A 12,045-nucleotide genomic window follows, 5' to 3' on the forward strand; every position below is an offset into this window, starting at 1 on the left:
AGCCTCCGAGTCGACATTCCATCAGGTCCAGGAGCAGATGTTCTGGTGGCTTTGAGGTGGTGGGCTACCTCCGTCTACGGTTATGATCTCTGCCAGTTGTTCACGTATTGTCAAAGTCGGTAATGGCACGTTCGTCCGGCTCAGATGGTCGAGAGAAGAGAGCCTCCCAAAAGGGATTGAGGCGTTCCGGCCCAACCGAAGTTGGCGGGTACGTCCCAGTCACCTTTGAGTACCTATCCAGCAGCCAAAGATCGATTCTCATGATAGAGTCTCTGTACTTTGCGGTAATGCTCCCCTTCTAAGCCGGTTCCCAAGCAAAGGAGCCTCCTCCGCGCGGGCGTACGCGGCTGAGTTCGCCGACTGCCTTGAACCACCTCCACCACGATTCGGTCGGGCGGTCTTGGGGCGAGTTGCAGGAGTTTAGCATCTGTGATGCGTGCTCTGCAACTGCCCTGGTTGCGGCGAGGCAGTCACCCTGACGCAAGTGGGTCAAGGCCTTCATTTAGGACGTCCTCGCCCCACGATGTACTTGTGGGGACGATTAGTAATGCGTCGAAAATAAGCGACTGTCTCTGCCACAAAGGAAGCAATCGATTGATATGGGATTGGGGGACCCGCGGAATGACTGGGACAGATCAAACCGTGGGAGGAATGGTCATCTCACCATTGGGTTCCGCACTCGCGTACATCCCTGTACATGGTGCTTCCCCCGGGGCGTCATTCCGCGTGTTCCTTAACGTTGTGGCTGGGACCACGCCTCTCAATCGGCGCACCATCCAGCACCTCACTCTCACCAGTTTCGTGGAGGAGGTTAAGTTCAAGGTCAGTTCCTGAACCTTGGTCTATATACGACGCTTTGCGTCCGGAGACCTTTGATCGCTTCGACCGTCCTAGAAGGACAATCTCCCGCAACCGCTGGTTCAGGCCCCTGCCCGGCAACTAGTGAGGGACCAGCTGCCATCCCGGCCTCAGCCCTGGCGAGGAGCTCCATCTCCTTATCAGACCACGACCTTGGAGAAAACGTGGCTGGTAGGCAGCTCCTAGTAGAAGGAGCCGACATGTGCCTGCCTCTCGTGGACCCTGAAGCCCCGAAAGCTGGCGAAGGTCTTCCCACAATTGTGGGCAAGTGGGTGAACGGTCGTCGGCCGCTCCCTCATGGCTATTATTTTTTCCTTTTAGAAGTCTTCCGCTCTGAGTCGCATTTCAGCAGGATAAAGCCGTCGTCATTTCACATAAGCCAGCGTAGGTCAAACAAGGCCACCGTGATCGGAAGAGGAACCAAACAGCACAACATACGGTAGGGTTGCGGTCGCTTGAGCTACTCGAGTGACGTCATAAGAAGGGCGGGGCTCTGAACCCACAAAATATCTGCCCAAAGATTTGGTCGGTCATGCCCAGGCCCCGCCTATCAGATGACGTCAGCCGGGGTACTTATAGCAGGCGACCTATCTTATGTTCTCCTGTTTGGACCGTCATCCGCTCAGAGTTGGGTTTCACCAGTTGATCGTGTATTTTTTTTTTTTTTTTTTTACCATAAACAATTCTCATTTCGCATGAGCCGCGACGCCAAAAAAGGCCTCCGTGACTGGAAGATGAACCAAACAGCACAACATAAGGTAGGGTTGCTACTCCGAGTTGCCCGAGTGACGTCATGAGAAGGGCGGGATTTTTTACTATAAACCTTCTCTGACGAATTGATGGTCATGTCCAAGCCCCACTATCAGACGACGGCTATTTAAACGAGGACGTCATGATGTTCTCATGACGTCACTCGGGCAACTCAGAGTAGCAACCCTACTTTATATTGTGCTGTTTGATTTCTCTTCCGCTCACGGAGGCCTTTCTTGGTCTCGCTGGCTAGAAGACTCCTTGTGGTAATAATAATAACAATAATAATAGTAATAAAGCTCGGGCAAATGCTGAAATGCGACACTGAGCAGAAGACGCTCCAAACAGAACATAAGGATGACGTCATATGATAGGCGGCTCTTGGGCATGACCGACCATCATTGATCAGATTGTTTGTATATACAATACCCCGCCCTTCTCATGACGTCACTCGTGCAACTCAGTGTAGCAACCCTACCTTATGTTGTGCTGTTTGGTTTCTCTTCCGTTCACGGTGGCCTTGTTTAACTAAAACTAACTAGCCTCGCTGGATTGTGTGAAATGACGGCGCCTTTATTCTGCTGAAATGCGACTCTGAGCGGAAGACGGTACAAAACAGGAGAACATAATATAGGGTTGCTGCGTTGAAGTACCTGGCTGACGTCATCTGATAGACGGGTCCTGGGTATAACCAATCATTGGACACATACTATGTGGCTTACAGAGCTCCACCTTCATGACGTCACCCGGGAACTGAGAGTAGCAACCCTACCTTATGATGTCTGTTTGGTTTCTCTTCGCTCACGGTGCCTTATTGGCCTCTCTGGCTCAATCATGTGAATGTTGACTCTTTGATAAGCTCGGTCACCTACTGAAATGCGATTCTGTGTGGAATACGGTCCAAACAGGAGAACATAAGATAGGGTTGCTGCGATGAAGTTGTCGGCTGACGTCATCTGATAGGTGGGGTTTGGGATTGACGACCAATCACTGATCAAATAATTTGTGTGTTCAGCGTCCGCCCTTCTCATGACATCACCCAGAGCTCAGAGTAGCAACCTACCTTATGATGTGCTGTTGGTTTCTCTTCCGCTCACGGTGGCCTTACTTGGCCTCTCTGGCTCAATCATGTGAATGTTGACTCACTCTTTAATAAGCTCGGTCAACTGCTCAAATACGACTCTGGGCGGAAGACGGTACAAATAGGAGAACATAAGGTGGGTTGCTCTATTGAAGTAGCCGGATGACGTCGTTTCATAGGTGGGGTTGGACATGACCAATCATTGGTCAGATGCCTTATAGGTACAAAATCCCGCCCTTCTCATGACGTCACTCGGGCAACTCAGAGTAGCAACCCTACTTTATATTATGCTGTTTCATTTCTCTTCCGCTCACGGAGTCCTTTCTTGGCCTCGCTGGCTAGAAGACTCCTTATTGTAATAATAATAACAATAATGATAATAATAAAAATCGGGCAAATGCTGAAATGCGACACTGAGCAGAAGACGCTCCAAACGGAACCATAAGGATGCCGTCACATGATATGTGGCTCTTGGGCATGACCGACCAATCATTGATCAGATTGTTGTATATACATACTCCGCCCTTCTCATGACGACACTTGGGCAACTCAGAGTAGCAACCCTACCTTATGTTGTATGTTTGGTTCCTCTTCCGCTCACGGAGGCCTTGTTTAGTTAGCCTCGCTGGATTATGTGAAATGACGGCGGCTTTATCCTGCTGGAATGCGATCTGAGCGGAACACAGTCCAAACAGGAGAACATAAGATAGGGTTGCTGCTATGAATTAGTCGGCTGACGTCATCTGATAGGTGGTGTTTGGGATGACCGACCAATCATTGATCAGATAATTTGTGGGTTCAGAGCCCGCCCTTCTCATGACATACCGGGAGCTCAGAGAAGCAACCTTACCTTATGATGTGCTGTTTGGTTTCTCTTCCGCTCACGGTGGCTTTTCTTGGCCTCGTTGGCTCGCTCATACATGTGAATGTCGACTCTTTAATAAGCTCGGTCAACTACTGCAATGCGACTACGGGCGGAAAACGGTCTAAAAATGAGAACCTAAGGTAGGTTGGTGTGTGAAGTATTCGGATGACGTCATCTGATAGGTGGTGTTTGGAACTTACCGACCAATCATTGATCAGACAATTTATGTGTTCAAAGCCCAGCTCTTCTTATGACGTCACCGGGTACCTCAGAGTAGCAACTCTACCTTAAGTTGTGCTGTTTGATTTCCTCTTCCGCTCACGGTAGCCTTGTTTGGCCTCGCTGGATTATGTGAAATGAAGGCGCCTTTATCCTGCTAAAATGCGACTCTGAGCGGAAGACGGTCTAATCAGAACATAAGATAGGGTTGCTGCGTTGAAGTACCTGGCTGACGTCATCTGATAGGCGGGGCCTGGGTATAACCAATCATTGGACACATACTATGTGGATTACAGAGCTCCACCTTCATGACGTCACCCGGGAACTGAGAGTAGCAACCCTACCTTATGATGTCCTGTTTGGTTTCTCTTCCGCTCACGGTGGCCTTAATTGGCCTTATTGGCTCATTCATGTCAATGTTGACTCACTCTTTGATAAGTTCGGTCAACAGCTGAAATGCGACTCTGGGCGGAAGACGGTACAAATAGGAGGACATAAGGTGGGTTGCTCTATTGAAGTAGCCGGATGACGTCGTGTCATAGGTGGGGCTTGGACATGACCAATCATTGGTCAGATGCCTTATAGGTACAAAATCCCGCCCTTCTCATGACGTCACTCGGGCAACTCAGAGTAGCAACCCTACTTTATATTGTGCTGTTTGATTTCTCTTCCGCTCACGGAGGCCTTTCTTGGCCTCGCTGGCTAGAAGACTCCTAATGGTAAATAATAATAATAATAATAATAATAATGATAATAATAATAATAAATAATAAATAATAATAATAATAAAATAATAATAACAATAATGATAATAATAAAGCTCGGGCAAATGCTGAAATGCGACACTGAGCAGAAGACGCTCCAAACAGAACATAAGGATGACGTCATATGATAGGTGGCTCTTGGGCATGACCGACAAATCATTGATCAGATGTTTGTATATACAATACCCCGCCCTTCTCATTACGTCACTCGGGTAACTCAGAGTAGCAACCCTACCTTATGTTGTGCTGTTTGGTTTCTCTTCCGCTCACGGTGGCCTTTCTTGGCCTCGTTGGGTCGCTCATACATGTGAATATCGACTCTTTAATAAGCTCAGTCATACTGCAATAACGACTATAGGCGGAAAGACGGTCAAAAAAGGAGAACCTAAGGTAGGGTTGGTGTGTTGAAGTATTCGGATGACGTCATCTGATAGGTGGGGATTGGAACTTACCGACCAATCATTCATCAGATAATTTATGTTTTCAAAGACCAGCTCTTCTCATGACGTCACCCGGGAGCTTAGAGTAGCAACCCTACCTTATGATGTCCTGTTTGGTTTCTCTTCCGCTGACGGTGGCCATTCATGGTCTCGCTGGCTCAATCATGTGAATCTTGACTCTTTAATAAGCCTTCACGTAGTCGGCACCGGACAGGAAACGGTTCCCGCTGTTCACCCATCTGCTCACCTGAGGCACAGTGGCAGATGGAGCAAGAGCCGCACCGTCGACGGTGCTGACCAGGTTAGCCCTCCATACGTACTGGCGTTCGGTCTGTTGACCGGCAATACTGCGGGTCCGACCAGCGCTGCAGCTTGCTCAACACTGCAGGCTCCCGGACAGCCGCCTGAATCACTGGGTCGGACGAGGGTGAGCAGTTGCTCGAACCGCGCTTGTTTATTTAGCCGGAAGGTTGAAACAAAGTCTGGTAAAAAACCCAGCCCACCATCTCCAGCTGTCGAGTGGAAGAATGCACAGGGCACGTCATGGGCTAGGTGCAGCCAGCGGCGGACCACCACTCGCACTTGCCTGTCCATGCGCGCTAACTGAGTCTTATATACTTCCCCCAACACTAGTCGATGCATGAGCTTGGGCATCAGATGCTCCACAAGCAACGCAATCCGCTCTGTTGAGGGTTTTAGAGGGGCTGTGGTGATGTTTCGGAGCCCTCTTCTAGCAGAGCTCCGTATGACTTACGCCGACCCCCGACCCCGACGAGAATCCCGAGGTACTTGTATTCGTCCTCAGCATTCATGGAACCGACAGCGCTACCCAAACATGGAACGTCCTGTTCTTATTGACGTACCAAGTCTTGCGCTTGCCGTCGACCTCCATGCTGAGGGTACGACACTTCCCTGGGTTGACCTGAAGCCCACCCCCCGCGAGGGTCGCAGCCATCACGTCCATTGCCTTCTGCAAGCCAGTGGGCGTCGCGCAACCAGAACCAAATCATCGGCAAATGCCAATGCTGATACTGTTTTGTCTCCCAACTTAACCCCTACACCGGTCTCCTTCACCCTCGCGATTCCCTCGTCAATCACAAGGTTGAAGAGAAATCGGTGATAATGGGTCTCCCTGTTTGACCCCACGAGTCATATTAATCTTCTCCGACATCCCGTCGCTGCCTTCAATGTTAGTGAAGGCTCGGTCGTACGTCGACATAACGTATGTCCTGACGAGGGCTGGGATGTCCTTCCGCGACATGGCCCGCTCGATAGTGCTATGATTAACACTATCGAATGCTTTGGCCATGTCGAGGAATGCCAGGTGCACACCGTGGGCGTGTGCCCGCGCACGACCGACGATCGCATCCAAGATCGTCAGGTTCTCGAGGCATCCGTCCACTGGAACGAATGCCTTTTGAGCTTCATCGATCTGGACGAGGCTCGAGATGCGGCTGCTCAAGATCTTATGGAGCAGGCGGACTACGGCACAGGAGATGGTGATAGGCCTGTAGTCCTTGGGTTCGGTTGGGTTGGGGACCTTAGGTATTCAGCACCGTTCTGTTAGCCTTCAATGGCTCTGGCAACGCAGACGTAGCTAACCAGAGGTTGAACATTTTGGCCAGAACCCTCGGAGGAATGGACTTCAGCATCCGAGTCGACATTCCATCAGGTCCAGGAGCAGATGTTCTGGTGGCTTTGAGGTGGTGGGCTACCTCGCTACGGTTATGATCTCTGCCAGTTGTTCACGTATTGTCAAAGTCGGTAATGGCACGTTCGTCCGGCTCAGATGGTCGAGAGAAGAGAGCCTCCAAAAGGGATTGAGGCGTTCCGGCCCAACCGAAGTTGGCGGTACCTCCCAGTCACCTTTGAGTACCTATCCAGCAGCCAAAGATCGATTCTCATGATAGAGTCTCTGTACTTTGCGGTAATGCTCCCCTTCTAAGCCGGTTCCCAAGCAAAGGAGCCTCCTCCGCGCGGCGTACGCGGCCTGAGTTCGCCGACTGCCTTGAACCACCTCCACCACGAATTCGGGCGTTCTTGGGCGAGTTGCAGGAGTTTAGCATCTGTGATGCGTGCTCTGCAACTGCCCTGGTTGCGGCGAGGCAGTCACCCTGACGCAAGTGGTCAAGGCCTTCATTTAGGACGTCCTCGCCCCACGATGTACTTGTGGGGACGATTAGTAATGCGTCGAAATAAGCGACTGTCTCTGCCACAAAGGAAGCAATCGATTGATATGGGATTGGGGGACCCGCGGAATGACTGGGACAGATCAAACCGTGGGAGGAATGGTCATCTCACCATTGGGTTCCGCACTCGCGTACATCCCTGTACATGGTGCTTCCCCCGGGGCGTCATTCCGCGTGTTCCTTAACGTTGTGGCTGGGACACGCCTCTCAATCGGCGCACCATCCAGCACCTCACTCTCACCAGTTTCGTGGAGGAGGTTTAAGTTCAAGGTCAGTTCCTGAACCTTGGTCTTATACGACGCTTTGCGTCGGAGACCTTTGATCGCTTCGACCGTCCTAGAAGGGACAATCTCCCGCAACCGCTGGTTCAGGCCCTGCCCGGCAACTAGTGAGGGACCAGCTGCCATCCCGGCCTCAGCCCTGGCGAGGAGCTCCATCTCCTTATCAGACCACCGAGCCTTGGAGAAAACGTGGCTGGTAGGCAGCTCCTAGTAGAAGGAGCCGACATGTGCCTGCCTCTCGTGGACCCTGAAGCCCCGAAAGCTGGCGAAGGTCTTCCCACAATGTGGGCAAGTGGGTGAACGGTCGTCGGCCGCTCCCTCATGGCTATTATTTTTTCCTTTTTAGAAGTCTTCCGCTCTGAGTCGCATTTCAGCAGGATAAAGCCGTCGTCATTTCACATAAGCCAGCGAGGTCAAACAAGGCCACCGTGATCGGAAGAGGAACCAAACAGCACAACATAAGGTAGGGTTGCGGCGCTGAGCTATCGGGTGACGTCATAAGAAGGGCGGGGCTCTGAACCCACAAAATATCTGCCCAAAGATTTGGTCGGTCATGCCCAGGCCCCGCCTATCAGATGACGTCAGCCGGGTACTTCATAGCAGCGACCCTATCTTATGTTCTCCTGTTTGGACCGTCATCCGCTCAGAGTTGGGTTTCACCAGTTGATCGTGTATTTTTTTTTTTTTTTTTACCATAAACAATTCTCATTTCGCATGAGCCGGCGACGCCAAAAAAGGCCTCCGTGACTGGAAGATGAACCAAACAGCACAACATAAGGTAGGGTTGCTACTCCGAGTTGCCCGAGTGACGTCATGAGAAGGGCGGGATTTTGTACCTATAAACCATCTGACCAATGATTGGTCATGTCCAAGCCCCACCTATCAGACGACGGCTATTTAAACGAGGACGTCATGATGTTCTCATGACGTCACTCGGGCAACTTAGAGTAGCAACCCTACTTTATATTGTGCTGTTTGATTTCTCTTCCGCTCACGGAGGCCTTTCTTGGTCTCGCTGGCTAGAAGACTCCTTGTGGTAATAATAATAACAATAATAATAGTAATAAAGCTCGGGCAAATGCTGAAATGCGACACTGAGCAGAAGACGCTCCAAACAGAACATAAGGATGACGTCACATGATAGGCGGCTCTTGGGCATGACCGACCATCATTGATCAGATTGTTTGTATATACAATACCCCGCCCTTCTCATGACGTCACTCGTGCAACTCAGTGTAGCAACCCTACCTTATGTTGTGCTGTTTGGTTCATCTTCCGGTCACGGTGGCCTTGTTTAACTAAAACTAACTAGCCTCGCTGGATTGTGTGAAATGACGGCGCCTTTATTCTGCTGAAATGCGACTCTGAGCGGAAGACGGTCCAAACAGGAGAACATAATATAGGGTTGCTGCGTTGAAGTACCTGGCTGACGTCATCTGATAGACGGGTCCTGGGTATACCAATCATTGGACACATACTATGTGGCTTACAGAGCTCCACCTTCATTACGTCACTCGGGAACTGAGAGTAGCAACCCTACCTTCTGATGTCCTGTTTGGTTTCTCTTTCGCTCACGGTGGCCTTACTTGGCCTCTCTGGCTCAATCATGTGAATGTTGACTCTTTGATAAGCTCGGTCACCTACTGAAATGCGATTCTGTGTGGAATACGGTCCAAACAGGAAAACATAAGATAGGGTTGCTGCGATGAAGTTGTCGGCTGACGTCATCTGATAGGTGGGGTTTGGGATTGACCGACCAATCACTGATCAAATAATTTGTGTGTTCAGCGTCCCGCCCTTCTCATGACATCACCCAGGAGCTCAGAGTAGCAACCCTACCCTATGATGTGCTGTTGGTTTCTCTTCCGTTCACGGTGGCCTTTTCTTGGCCTCATTGGCTCATTCATGTGAATGTTGACTCACTCTTTAATAAGCTCGGTCAACTGCTCAAATACGACTCTGGGCGGAAGACGGACATATACTAGAACATTAGGTGAGTTGCTCTATTGAACTAGCCGGATGACGTCGTTTCATAGGTGGGGCTTGGACATGACCAATCATTGGTCAGATGCCTTATAGGTACAAAATCCTGCACTTCTCATGACGTCACTCGGGCAACTCAGAGCAGCAACCCTACTTTATATTGTGCTGTTTGATTTCTCTTCCGCTCACGGAGGCCTTTCTTGGTCTCGCTGGCTAGAAGACTCCTTATGGTAATAATAATAACAATAATAATAATAATAAAGCTCGGGCAAATGCTGAAATGGGCCACTGAGCAGAAGACGCTCCAAACAGAACATAAGGATGACGTCATATGATAGGCGGCTCTTGGGCATGACCGACCAATCATTGATCAGATTGTTTGTATATACAATACCCCGCCCTTCTCATGATGCCACTCGGGTACCTCAGAGTAGCAACCCTACGTTATGTTGTGCTGTTTGATTCCTCTTCCGCTCACGGTGGCCTTTCTTGGGCTCACTGGCCCATTCATGTGAATGTCGACTCTTTAATAAGCCCGGTCAACTGCTGCAATGCGACTATGGGCGGAAGACGGTCAAAAAAGAATAGCATAAGGTAGGATTGGTGTGCTGAAGAATTCGGATGACGTCATCTGATAGGTGGGGTTTGGAACTTACCGACCAATCATTGATCAGATAATTTATGTGTTCAAATCCCAGCTCTTCTCATGACGTCACCCGGGAGGTCAGAGTAGCAACCCTACTTTATGATGTCCTGTTTGGTTTCTCTTCCCCTTACTTCGCCTTTCTTGGCCTCGCTGGCTCATTCATGTGAATGTTGACTCTTTAATTAGCTCGGTCAACTGCTGAAATGCGACTCTGGGCGGAAGACGGTCCAAATAGAAACAAAGGTAGTGTTCCTGCGTTGAAGCAGCCGGATGACGTCATATGATAGGAGGGGTTTGGGATTGACCGACCAATCATTGATCAGATAATTGGGTTTAGAGCCCCGCCTTTCTCATGACATCATCCGGGATCTCAGAGTAACAACCCTACCTTATGTTGTGCTGTTTGCTTTCTATTCCGCTAACGGTGGCCTTACTTGGCCTCGCTGGCTCATTCTTGTGAATGTCGACTCTTTAATAAGCTCGGTCAACTACTGAAAGAAGACGGTCCAAACAGAACATAATTAGTGTTGCTGCATTGAAGTAGTCGGCTGACGTCATCTGATAGGTGGGGTTTAGGATTGACCGACCAATCATTGATCAGATAATTTGTGTGTTCAGCGCCCCGCCCTTCTCATGACATCACCCGGGAGCTCAGAGTAGCAACCGTATCTTATGATGTGTTGTTTTGTTTCTCTTCCGCTCACGGTGGCCTTTTCTTGGCCTCGTTGGCTCATTCATGTGAATGTTGACTCACTCTTTAATAAGCTTGGTCAACTGCTGAAATGCGACTCTGGGCGGAAGACGGTACAAATAGGAGAACATAAGGTGGGTTGCTCTATTGAAGTAGCCGGATGACGTCGTTTCATAGGTGGGGCTTGGACATGACCAATCATTGGTCAGATGCCTTATAGGTACAAAATCCCGCCCTTCTCATGACGTCACTCGGGCAACTCAGAGTAGCAACCCTACCTTATGTTGTGCTGTTTGGTTCCTCTTCCGGTCACGGTGGCCTTGTTTAGTTAGCCTCGCTGGATTATGTGAAATGACGGCGGCTTTATCCTGTTGAAATGTGACTCTGAGCGAAAGACGGTCCAAACAGGAGAATATAAGATAGCGTTGCTGCGTTGAAGTACCCGGCTGACGTCATCTGATAGGCGTGTCCTCGTTACAACCAATCATTGGACACATACTATGTGGATTACGGAGCTCCACCCTCATGACGTCACCCGGGAACTGATAGTAGCAACCCTACCTTATGATGTCATGTTTGGTTTCTCTTCCGCTCACGGTGGCCTTAATTGGCGTGATTGGCTCATTCATGTGAATGTTGACTCTTTGATAAGTTCGGTCATCTGCTGAAATGTGACTCTGACGGAAGACGGTCCAAACAGGAGAAAATAAGATAGGGTTGCTGCGTTGAAGTTGTCGGCTGACGTCATCTGATAGGTGGGGTTTGGGATTGACCGACCAATCATTGATCAGATAATTTGTGTGTTCAGCGCCCAGCCCTTCTCATGACATCACCCGGGAGCTCAGAGTAGCAACCCTACCTTATGATGTGCTGTTTGGTTTCTCTTTCGCTCGCGGTGGCCTTTCTTGGCCTCGTTGGCTCGCTCATACATGTCAATGTCGACTCTTTGATAAGCTCGGTCAACTGCTGCAATACGACTATGGGCAGAAGACGGTCAGAAAAGAACATAAGGTAGTCTTGGTGTGTTGAAGTATTCCGATGACATCATGTGATAGGTTGAGTTTGGAACTTACTAACCAATCATTGATCAGATAATTTATGTATTCAAAGCCCAGCTCTTCTCATGACGTCACCCGGGAGCTCATAGTAGCAACGCTACCTTATGATGTCCTGTTTGGTTTCTCTCCCCCTTACGTCACCTTTCTTGGCCTCGCTGGCTCATTCATGTGAATGTTGACTCTTTAATAAGCTCGGTCAACTGCTGAAATGCGACTCTGG

This window comes from Panulirus ornatus, chromosome 60, assembly GCF_036320965.1.
Source record: "Panulirus ornatus isolate Po-2019 chromosome 60, ASM3632096v1, whole genome shotgun sequence".
Taxonomy (NCBI): Eukaryota; Metazoa; Arthropoda; class Malacostraca; order Decapoda; family Palinuridae; genus Panulirus; species Panulirus ornatus.